General features: G+C 31.7%; 1 protein-coding gene across 1 annotated transcript in view; it reads left to right on the top strand.

Annotated features, from left to right (window-relative positions):
* Nucleotides 1–8554: 8554 nt before the first annotated feature.
* The window catches only part of LOC119828511 (hemicentin-1-like), a 60502-nt gene continuing 56313 nt past the window's right edge, over nt 8555–12743 (top strand). Inside the window, exon 1 of the mRNA XM_038350679.1 lies at nt 8555–8774. The gene's annotated coding sequence lies outside the window, so the exon portion shown is untranslated. The remainder of the gene's footprint in view (nt 8775–12743) is intronic.

The raw sequence follows: 12743 nt of genomic DNA, 5'->3' as shown, positions 1-12743 counted from the left end.
TTAGTACTGGAGAGCGCAGCCAGATATTCATTCAACAGTTTTTGATACAATGCATTAAATTGTTCATTTTGTAAATACGTTATGCGTATTCCACGCAAAAATAAAGCTTAAACAAAAAAAAAAACAAAGTGGAAATCGTAGTTTCTCTTATTTGTGGTCTGAATCTAAATTCCTATAGTAATTTTGTATAACAAAAATAGAATTCTTATAAATTTTAGGATTTACAATAGAATCTGGTCCTAAAAGTTAGCCAAAAATGTTTATTATGATTTAATTCCCCGTAAAATGTAGCGCTAACAACACCCATCACGTTATGGGCTTAGTCGAAATTACCGTTGGGCTATAGTGACCATATACAATATATACCAACCAACAAGAAACTTTTTGTATCTGTTCCTTCAAAACTAATAAGAACTCCTATAACAAAAAACATGAGATTGAAAATATTTAAAGGAATCATACAATTAAAAATAAAATTTAATCGATAATTCGTTCCAAAATCAATATTTTACAATACATACGAGTATGTACAATAATTTGTATAGCTTTGAAAAAAAAAACAAAATACTGATCCTTTATCGTTTCTATGAATCTTGATGTATGTATGTTGTGAATATATGACACAATTTAACACAAGTTAATACAGTAAAGTGAGAAAATTTGTTGTGTTGTGTATATATTTGAGTAATCTCTTGAACTTCGTAACGGGTTCAAATCTGTTATTGTATTGTCGTGATAGTGGTTAGCTTTAAACTCGACACTACAATATTACTATTTCCATTGCTTGTATCTCTCTTTGAATACTAATTTAAACTTAGAACTAACATTGCAATCGTAAGTGCTAGTGATGAATGAAGATCGAAATAACATTTTATTGTCCTTGCTTATCCACGATTCCATTGATCGTAAAGGGCTATGTTGTTATGGAAACAACTCACCCAAATAATTATTTTAAACACCTATTTATATGAATCAATGTTTTATAGATAAATTGATATTAAAAAGAAATATGCACATTAAAGGTAATAAAACATAAATTAAATACATATATGAAATAGTTGATAAAACTGATTTATTTTATTTTAAAAGTACAAAATATATATGTAGCTTCGCTTTCTAGGGCTTCCTATCTAGGCCAAACCTGTATTATGAAAGCGAGTATATGCCCGATGTCCTATTAATAGTAACAAAATCATTTAATACTATAATTACTTGGGTAATACTCTTTTGTGCGTTTAAATGCATATTATTGATTAATTAAAACATTTATAATGCCATATTATTTAATAATTATCAAGTATTGTATAGTCCTTGAATGCTACTTTTTTGTTATTATATTATCATAGATCAATATAAAATATCAATAATCGAATTAGTCTCTGTTAATATTTTAAGAGGGCTGCGTGCGATATCATCGTTATTGTCAACAATAAGAGATTCAAATCTCTGCCATTTTGCATAAACCCTATCATTAAAAAAATTTCTGAGTGAAGCCAACTATTTACAGATTCTAACTCGCACCTCTTTAGTTTTCATGTTCCAAATTGCACCTCGCACGATGAAGAGACGGTTAATATGATACAGTTGATTTAGCTGAATCAAAGGCTCTACGTCTTGTCCAGTATGCGACGAGGGCTCTCCACTTCAGTTACTCCAGCGCGATAAAGCACGAACCCTCTCGCTCTGACACACGCTGAATAGTTGCACTCGAAATATAGTTAAATTTCAATTTAATGTATATTTACGTGGCATTTATTAATGAACGCACCTAATGGAATTAGCGTGTATTTTTTGCTGATATGTTCTTACTGATTTAACAAAACATTTAATTACAAGAACAAGTTTTTTTTCATCTGCAATTTCCCGATATTTGTATGGAAAACTCCATGTTACACCAAGATCTAACAACGCTCTTAATGTAAATATTTTGTTTTTCATACAACAGAGTGCTGTTTGTTAATATTATTTTTAATTCTATTATGCTTTTCTTTTTCTCTTTAATCATTCATATTTTTACTGACATATAATTACAATACACTTCTGTATTTAAACGTTGTTATATTTTAACATAAATAATATGTTTGACACACAAACACTTAGGTTATTTTATTGCGTTATTAAAATTCACTATTCAAATATAATGATTACTCTAGCATCAGATTAGATTACATAGCCAAAATCTCACAAAGGATAAAACATGAGCCCTACTAGATGAGGCCTCTGTGAAACAGTGGGTCTATTGCGGTAAACATTAATGCTTATTTTAGCAACTCCGACAAAATTACTTTATACAATACTAACATAAATTAAACATTGTGTTCTGTGTTACTGTGGCTTGCTTTATGTTGAATGTCTGTTAAGTTTATTAAGTAGAGCTTGATAATTCATACAAGATATTAAAAGTTTAAAAGTTAAAGAGGCGATTAAGAAATAATTAAAAAAATTAACTTTGTTAATACTGAAAGCATAGTTGGGCTTAAATTTAATCAAATAATGGACTCCAAAAGCATTGAGTTCTTTATTTGATGACTGTGTTGCAATTTGAATGGTAAATCTAACTAATGAAGTAGATGGTGGGGTTCAATCCCCATTGCTGTAATAATAATGAACATTATGCTTCTCTAGGTATATATCTGGTAATACTCACCTACATTAGGCATTTCGGCATTGCGAGATGAAGAAATCTGTATAAAGTTATGTAAAAGAGATATATTTTTTCTCTATACAATGTAGACAATGAAAGTACTGGGTAGTACTTTCATTGCTTTCATGATTATTTAATTGGTGAATTCAACGATATAGATAGATAATAAACTATATGGATCATTGTGTGTGTGTTTACGTGTAAACAAAACAATTGAATATATTTCGAGTAGCATACGCAGAACTCAACCTAAACGCAATTGCATGCACATCCGAAAGCTATAAGCGAATTAAAGACCTTTTTTACAAAACTGTATCTAACAGTTTTTCTGATTGAGAGCGCTAGGGTTAATTCTAAAAGAAAACGGATGGCAGTAAAAATAGGTTGAGAGCGGCATTCGAACAATTTAAATTCAAGAACGTCCTTTGTATTGATTCGCTGCACATTTCGCTTGGAACTTTTTATCAGACGTTTAGTAAATGACCTCTATTTTTCTTGTAAAATAGAAAGAGATATGTTCATTTATAAATTATGCAGTGATTCCTTCGGATGATTTTATTTTTTATTATATTCATTTGCTTATAAGTCTATATTCTATATTTTGCCCCCGCCTTACGGTTAGATCCGCTGACAAAAGCTTTCAGTGACAAAACATCCGCTGCCTTACAGCACTCGGCACTAGGGTAATTATTTGTCCTTAATGATGACAATGACTTAAATGATATAAGCGACAGACATATAACGACACTTTTGCTTATATCATTCAAGTGTGCTCTAAATGCTAATATAATCGGATCGTATTTTTTGCAATAATAAATTAGTCGAGTAATACAGGCATTACGAAACGGTAATTATATAAAAGATAATTATTCCCGACTATGTAGATTATAATAGATTGCGCATTAAAGCTAGACTCATTATCTTTCGTAGGTGTAAACATGTAAATAAATCAAAGACAGATGACACAAAAGGCTGAACATTATCTGCTTCTGCTGGATGAACAGAAACGCGTCTCTAGGGAAAGATCGGGGTCTGTCGCGTTGCAGTAGCTCGAGGGACCGATATTTCACCCACTAGCTAGGCTAGGTAGCACGTGGGAAAAATTAGGCGTAGCCGTAGCCGTAGCCGTAGGCATAAACAGTGTAAACACGCAACGCTACGGAGCTCCAAGTGCTACGAACTTTGTACGTTGATGTTTCTATTTCTGCGCTTTCAATGATTCTTTATTAATATACATGATACATATTTTTAAATATATGTATGTATTGTGGACTCGACTGAATATTTAAAAATTCAAACGTACACAGATTTTAAACACATTTGTTTATTATTCTATATTCACCGATGTATTCAACACTACGGTTACCTTAGTCGCAGTTATGCTAAATATGTCTCATGAAGAATTAGGCTAGGATACAATGTTGTATTGTAATTAATGTAAATATTTGTAATATTTAATATAGAAATTAATAATGACGTATTTGTGATTAAGCATGCTGGTATAGAAAGAAATTTTTATAATTATACATTTAAAACGCGTGACGAATAACAATTGTTAATTATTTCTATAAACCATTTATTCTTTCATAAATATCATAGTGATTTTTTTCTATTATTACTTCTCCGTTTATAAAAGCTCTATCATAAAAGGTTGGGGAAAAATTATGTAGAAACTGGGCATACAATAGTTCGTACAATAGAGATGCAACTGCAAACGAAACGAGACTGTCAGTCAGATTGATATTTCCATTTAACAATATCTGCCGTTTGACGCAGTGGTTGTTGTTGGAGCTATAATGAGATTAGACTTAGGTTTGATCACAGGTGAAGATAAGAATAAAAGCGTTTCGAGAGAAGAAAATAACGTTTACAGAATTGGCTTAGATATGGGATAAAAACTGAAGTCCCGTAGACCTATTTCAGGTGATCATAGGAAGCTGATAGACTGAGATTTTATTTTTTGTGAATCCTCATCGGAATTCGAACCTAAAAAAAGATTGATAATGGGTGTAAGGGAATAGACTGGAAAGGGTGAGGAAAAGAAAACGTGGCCCCAGCTCCCTCATTCACCAAGCGATACAGCAGCATTCACATAGGTACTACTATTTGACGCCGACCTTCTGTGGGGGTGTGATACCTTCCCCGGTGCGAGCTGACCCAAATCTTGCCTAAGCGTGCTCGACTCCCACATTAAAAATGCATATATTTGTACCAAGTTGCGAAACTTTGAACCTGCCTTTTTTATTATGTATGTAGTGATAAGTGCAGGCTATTTCTATTTAAGAATAAGCGATCACAAATGTCCTATTAAATTAAATAAGAATTACATAACATTAAGGTATCGCGTTTCACTTTCATATTTTTATTTAACAAACGTAAACAAATATTTATTTTCTTAATTGTTATAATAATTAACATATAAAAACTGTCCAGTATCTGACATTGAGATAGGTCTATGATTTGAGTACTGTTGAAGGACGTTAATATCTGGCTTGCCGGTCGTGGGGCGTGCCTTATCTCTTCAAGCTACGCAAAGCTGTTTCTCTGCCTAATATTATATCTCGTAATTTATTACTGTTACAAATTCGTTCAACTCACTTTTCATGATATCTGCTTGTAACCGGCATTTATCTTCTCGAATAATTGTCACAGTTTAAAGGAAAGACTAAAAGTAAATTTTAAATACGATTTATTCATATATGATTTAATCCGAATTAAATTTAGCAATACTATGTATTAATTCATGAACGAAATTATATACAAAAGATAAATCACAAAGGTACGCGCTATAACTGTTAATCCATAAGATATATAATGATATCAACATAATAATATGTTTTAATTGATATACAGTAATAATAAAAAAAAGTAATACGTTGAAATTAAAGAGTATTAACGTTAATCCCAGGTGAAGCAAAAATTTGTATTTTTATTGTTCAATAAAGTACTATTCTTTGAATTTTTTCCATTGTGTTTTTATCTATTTCACTGAAACCGTTTGATAAAAACTATTTATTAATATATTGGAAAATTGCGGGCCTATTTCCTCTTAATTTGCCATTATTACCTATCTATCTCTACTAGACCTGTACTAGACTTTATCAATTTAGTTAGCTTCATTAGTTATTCATCAGCTTAGTCAGTACAAACGACAACAAAACCATATATAGAAACAATGAGCATGCAAAATATAACCTAAACCAACACGTTCATTCCACACCGCTTGCAAAGCTTAATAACATTTCAAAAATCATTTTCGATATGTTCTCGTGTTCGTAGTTTAAATTATAAAACTGTGTACCATGACTTCGCTAGTGTTGGCTTAACACCGTGTTGTTTAAGTTGTATAACCCTTCGCAAACAAACAAATTTAATTACTCGCTGAACCCCTTGCCAAGATAATGTATGTATTGGCTGTTTGACTGGCACGTTCCTATCTTACGATCAAAAGCTCACTAAACAAACTATTTTGCATGTATAACGTGCTCTGTTAAAGAAATTACTCGTTTTATTTCAACAGAATTCTAGTCTTCGTAGCGAATCAAATTAGGTATTAGCACACAAAACCTTCGAAGTATTAGTTACAATATAAAAATGTACTTACGCATGTTAATGTAAGATAGAATTACTGAAATTTACATATGGGTCCATGTATCTGCTACGTTTAGACCAATATTCTTACAACTGAAATGCTTCTTCTTTTAAATAATGGCTCCACTCAGTAAATAGGGACTCCGCCAATGTCCAGTATATAAGGGAGAGACAGGACTCAAATTTCAGACAGATAGACTAATTAATACAGTTGTGACATTTAACATTTGCGTATCGGTGGAAACATACAATTTAGATCCACCAATTGTTTTTAAGTGTAGTACTAGAGATTACGTTATTATTAAAAGCTTTATCGTATCATCTTTCTGAACAAATAAATAACATAAGAAAATTAATATGAACCATAAACAATACTCACGTATCAAGTATTACGTGTGTTGTTGTTTCTACGGCGTTGTTGTTCCTAAACCACTTGTTATCAGAAGTGTAAAACAAATATCAATAAGTACGTCATAAAGGATTTTGGAATAACCTGTGTTTAATATGAAGTGCTAAGAACTTTGTGGGAATATTGCCACAATAACAAAAAACAGGAGTTAAAGAGGACAGAGGTTACAAGATGCACCGCCATCACGTGTCCGTGTAACTTCTGAAAAAACTAGAACTTTAGCGAGGGGTCATTGAAGAAGATGTAATGAATATCAAAATGCTTGAATGTTATATCCATTCTTTTCTTATTGTGTATACTATCATCTCGAGTTTATAATTTTATTACTACGGCTTAGTCATAATTTCAATGTTATTTTTTTTTTTTTATGTCATCGTCGGCAATGGAGCTGGTGGGTCGCATGATGGTAAGTGCTACCACCGCCCATGAACATTTGGAGAGGTGTAAGGTCGATTGCAGACCTTACGCCTCTTCAAATGGATTGCCAACTTCAAATGGGAAAGGGATTAGGAATGGATTGACGAGAGGAATAAAGGAAAGGACAGGGAAGGATAGGGAAAAGGATATGGGCCTCCGGCTCCCCCACTCACCGAAGGAAACACAGTAGTATGCTATTTAACGACGGTCTTCTGTGGGGGTGTGGTACTTCCCCGGTGCGAGCTGGCCCAATTCGTGCCGAAGCGTGCTCGACTACCACATGTAAATATGTGCAATAAAGAATATTTCATTCATTAATTCATATTTAGACTTGCTTCTTACGAATTTAATTTCGACGATCTTCCTATATATCGAAAACTACTATGCGGAGCTTTCTTATGGATTTTGTATGATATTTGACATCGATACTGTTGATTTTTTATTCTTTAAATTTGGTTTTAATGGTTGGTTTGTAAAATGTATTGTTAGACTGTTTTGTTAAATCAACTGAAGAGAAAGTATCATTACATCTTTTATTGGGATTATTTTATCTCAGTACCAAGTTTCCTGATTCCTTGATCTTTTTTATTTATTTATAGCATTATACAACTATAGATAACCTTAAATACTACAATATTAAAAAAATAATAAGGTGTATTTGGGGGCCTTATCATTTGGTGTGTAAACTTGTAGTGATTTAATTTAGTAAACGATGATACTAGAAATTTCCATATAACGGATAGTTAGACTACAATAACGTACATAGCTTTGCACTTTGAACTTAAGTCAAAAACAGTTCTATTTCCGACAAACTGTTATGCTGGAATATGAAATGAGTTGAATGCTAGAGCGTGTTAAACGAACTGTACATTATTGTTTTCTGTTCGTTTTTTCTCTGAATAAATCTGTACTGTTTACCTCAGTGAATCTTACGTCTCCGGCAGACGACGGTCTAGGCTATGATTTGAATGAAGAAATTTACATAGAAGGAACCAAAAATTGTACGCTTAAACGACACAAAATATTCTTTGATCTGAATGTTTTTCATTAAGCTCTAAATACTAACAGGAAATAATAAGAATATTAAGTGTTTTAGTGTGTTTATAGTTATATATAAAATGGCAGAATAGCAAACTCTAAAAACAAGTTTAAAAATAAACAGTAACGCAATATAGTGCGTAACATATAATTTATTTCCCGCATTGAAACTTATTCATTTCCATATGATTTCGCCTTACTTTTATTACTTTACTACCTATTTACTGTATTCTATTTCATTCAGGCTGTGTCGATTTCCTTTCAATGTATTAAGTAAAGCTTTTCAAAAAGAAATGTTCTTATACGTGAAATATGAAATTCTTTCCTTACAATCGAATCGAGAGGAGCGAGTCGAAACTCGAAAGTAGCCGATGAATGCCGAGAGAGTACGGAATCCTCACCTTGGAAAACCTCGTCCAATGCCGTTTCAGTATTAGTTCGCGGTTCGGCGCGGATACATGCCGGTGCTTGTACAAGCTTTCAGCACGCGAGTCTCGTCTAAATTAAAATAAAATTAGCATGCACATTGCAATAATTACCTGTGAATTGTGACATGTTATTAATAAAACGCTGTCTGTTAATTTGAAATGAGTTGAAACCAATGATATGAAACGTCGTACAATACTCAAGTTTGTTTGATTTTTGTTTGTAAATCATAATTGTGGGAAGTATTTTGTAAGTAAATATTAGTGTGCCAACTACCTGACTTAATATGTTATTGAAATAGTGTGGTTAGTTTCTAAGATTATTAATAATTGATACAGTTGCGGTTTTAATGGTGCGCGTGTTATAAATGATGATATTAACAGTTTTAAACTATAATATACCCAATTAAAACAAACGAAGCAACATATCTAAATAATAATTATAGTTACACAGTATATAGAGATGGACTAACACCACGATAATATTGTATACCGCCCGCATACAGAATTTGTCATACTATAATATAATTATCTGATAATTCTATGCTATATAAATTTGCATATTATTTAAATTTGACATTCTTTCAGTATGAAACTGACCTAGTTACAGTTAATAATACCAGCGCAATTTTATGACAAAGTTAGTCGTATTTTTAAATTTTATTTGTATTTAATAATAGTTACAAAAGCTGTTACATGAAACTGCGCTTAATTCTAACGACTGTATAAACATTCAAAGTAGAGGCTTTGATAGCTTAGCTTTTAGTATAAGTCAAATAATTTTACATGTACATTTGCTTACAAATGCAAAAAAAAAAAGTTTCTCTACTATAATAAGAACTGCGGCTTTTCTTCTGGATGAGGACATTATTTAGGAATACTTGTTTATCAATGTAAAAAAATTGGTGTTTTTTTTATTTGATTACAACTATAAGTGTATTTTAAAAACAATTGAAATGAAGCAATGTTTTCACTCTCGTTTACACTACCTTTGACGTGATATGCAGAATATAATTCATACATAAAATAGACGTATACAAAAATTATTATAAAACGGTGTTTGAACAATCAAGAATTTCTTATTCTATTTTATTATATAATAAAGTACGAGCAATATGTTCCTATTCATAAACTTCGCAAAGGTTTCATCATTTGCATAAATAATAAAAGTCTTATATTACTCGAAGATAGGCTAGCATTCATGTTTTCAGACTTTACTTTTTTCGCGTTAGACCAATAACGACTCATACATAAAACAATCGTTGTGTTCATACTTCAGCATCATAATTTTTCTAGCGAGGATCTATGTATAGCTAGATCGTTCATGGCAGATGTCATATTTTAGTGACACTTGCAAAAGATCCCTCGAGCCGTCTTTAGAAACTCCATGAAGACTATGAATGATAGAGACCACAGATATGGGAGGTATTTGCGTGGGCTTGGTTTCACCTATTCCATTATTTTTTTAATATTTCGAGTACAAACAGACAACATTTACCCAAACCATATTGAACCTTATGGTAATGCTAATTATCTAATATTGCCATTTTTAACAAAAAATGCTCAATTGATTCGTAATAACCTCAATATACGCGTGCTTGTTATTTTTAACTCTCTGTTCAAAACTTTTCCATTATATTGATTACATTCCCAATACTTGCGACTTTGTACACGTGTATTTTCCTGTCTAAAGTCAAATAAAACGTACTGAGATGATTGTAACTACTGACATTCGTCTAAGCCTGGGAAGGTGCTGGGTTTAAAAAAAAAAAAAAATTTTGGTAACTAACAAATTTACTGAGCTTTTTTCTAATATTCGTTCACATGAATAAATTATATGAAGTGATATTACCATTATGTCCTCCTTGATAAAAGCGTAGGTTTTATTTTATGAATCACAATGTTTATTCGATACATTTTTCTATTATGTAGGTTTTCTTTTTATAAAAATGTATGTAGTCTATATATAGATCATTCACCATGATAATTTGTTATGTTTTTTTATTGTACGTAGTTTATTTTTAAAAGTAAAATATTAGCATAGACATAGACATTGGCATAGATATTTCAATACAGGTGTATTTCAGTAGATCAAGTTGTAAATTGTTATGTTAGGATGAATAACTATTGAAAAGAATGGACTTAAATTTCTATCGGCAGCATTATATATATAGCATTCCAAATGCTATAGAAGTAGTTAACACATAAATGTAGCTCACATTTTCCCACAGCAATCGCTCTTTGTTAGAAAATCAAATCGAACCGAAAGTAATGGACGCACGATAAACAATTACATGTCTCGGTAAGAGCTCTAAAGTGCACGCTAGTGTTCGTTTCAGAAAGCCTTCGTTAAGAGAATTTCTTTCAATTCGAATTTTCCGATACACTTTTCGTTACTTAAACATCGACGCGTTAACTTTGCCTTCAAACTTCGCGTTAAAACGAAAGAAAGTCATCCGTAATTCAGAACGGCCTCAACTCAGACTAAAAAAGACGCTACGCTGAAATAATCGCCTTGAAAGGAATTATAAGATTAAATAGCTGCGTAATTAGAAGCTTATTTTCCGGCTATAAAGACGAATCTTTACGGAGTCATAATCCTTTTAATTACGAAGAATGTAATTTATTCTTAACTAAACCGATAATTCAAATTTTATTAAAGCACAATCGTCAAAGCAGTTTTAATAAGCCAAGACTTAAAACAAATCCGGGGAGTTTTTCGTAAAATGAAATTAGTCGAAAAAGCTGGCGCCATTAAAATTACATTAGCATAAATAAGAGGAATGCTAATCTGAGGGAAATAAATCTTGGCGGAGAATAAAAATAATCCTCACTGGCCTCTCAATGATTTGGTGACAGATTTACTCTACGACTTGTACCCCAACTTGTAAATAAAAAACAAATAAAATTATCTTGAATTACCTTCCATTCTATTAAGCTTATATTAAAAACCGTGAACTAAATAGAAAAACTCATTGAACTGAAAAATATATTATTGGTAGGTAATACCTAATAATAAGTTTTTGTTCCTCCAATATAAACAATTATATACAATAATGTAAACAGTTCCATAAAAGTAAAGAAAAAGTATTATTTGTAAAACATGTATACAATTATTTTGCTGAGCACGACTAAGTTCGTATTCACGTGATTTATATTTAGTTATTAAAACTTCGCGAAGTCTTTATTATACCCTAGATATATGTTTCACTATAAATATCAATGGCATTGCAAAAGTTCTTTTTAAAGAAAAACTAGATTTTCTTTTTCATTATTGTAAACAGCAATGGCTCGGGGTATGCATATCGCTTAGGATCGTTCCCAACAGTTATTTCAAAGTTTAACACTCTTTTACTCTAATTACCCCTCTGGGATAAAACTTATACGAAACGAAGGACTCAAGCAAGGGACAGTCGAGTTCTAAGGGTTGTACAATTCTAATAATTTCGGACCGTTTTAATGTATGCAAATACTTACGTAGAATTAATTAGGCCATAAATCGAGCGCAAAATTATTCATCCCAAGTTTCAAGTATTATTGTCCCCCGATGTTTGTATTAATACGAATTTGATAGGAGTATAAAATTTCGAAACAAATTTTAATCGTGTGTGAAAGTAAAGTAAAAGTGTTTGCCATTTAAACCAAACTACTGTTTTTGCATCAAATATGACATTTGTGAATATAAGTTTTCTTTGGGAACGAAACTAACGAACGATTTACTAAAAATGCTGAAAAACTTGACCTTGAATGCATAAGCAGGGAGAATAGTTACGAAAAATTATTTGCGACCTAAATTCTGCCTCTTCAAGACAATTTTCCCGCCTCAGCGCCCTAACACAATGTTAGTATACTTCAAAAATGCCAACCATACCATATTTGAAAGAATTCCAACCATTTACAAAAGACGCTACGACTGGAGTTAAACGTTAAACGAGCTGAAAAAATGTCTATAAGAAGACGTTCACGAGTAACCTCCGTTCAACCGTTGAAGTTGATTTAGAAAATATTCTTCCCCGCTTAATTTTGTGGAAATACTCAATTTACTTTTTTAAATATTACAGAAGTCGTGAAGATAAATGACGATTTTCAAATGAGCTTTATGTGCCAGTAATAAAGAATAGCGTTGATAGTGGTTAAATAATGAATTTCTATCATTTGGTAGTATGTTACTTGAAAATAACATAGATTTAGTATTTTTGTAAGCGGATGTAATATTTTT

This window comes from Zerene cesonia, chromosome 8, assembly GCF_012273895.1.
Source record: "Zerene cesonia ecotype Mississippi chromosome 8, Zerene_cesonia_1.1, whole genome shotgun sequence".
NCBI classification, from domain to species: domain Eukaryota; kingdom Metazoa; phylum Arthropoda; class Insecta; order Lepidoptera; family Pieridae; genus Zerene; species Zerene cesonia.
The sequence above is the reverse complement of the archived record's forward strand: the minus strand, read 5'-3'. Positions and strand labels throughout refer to the sequence as shown.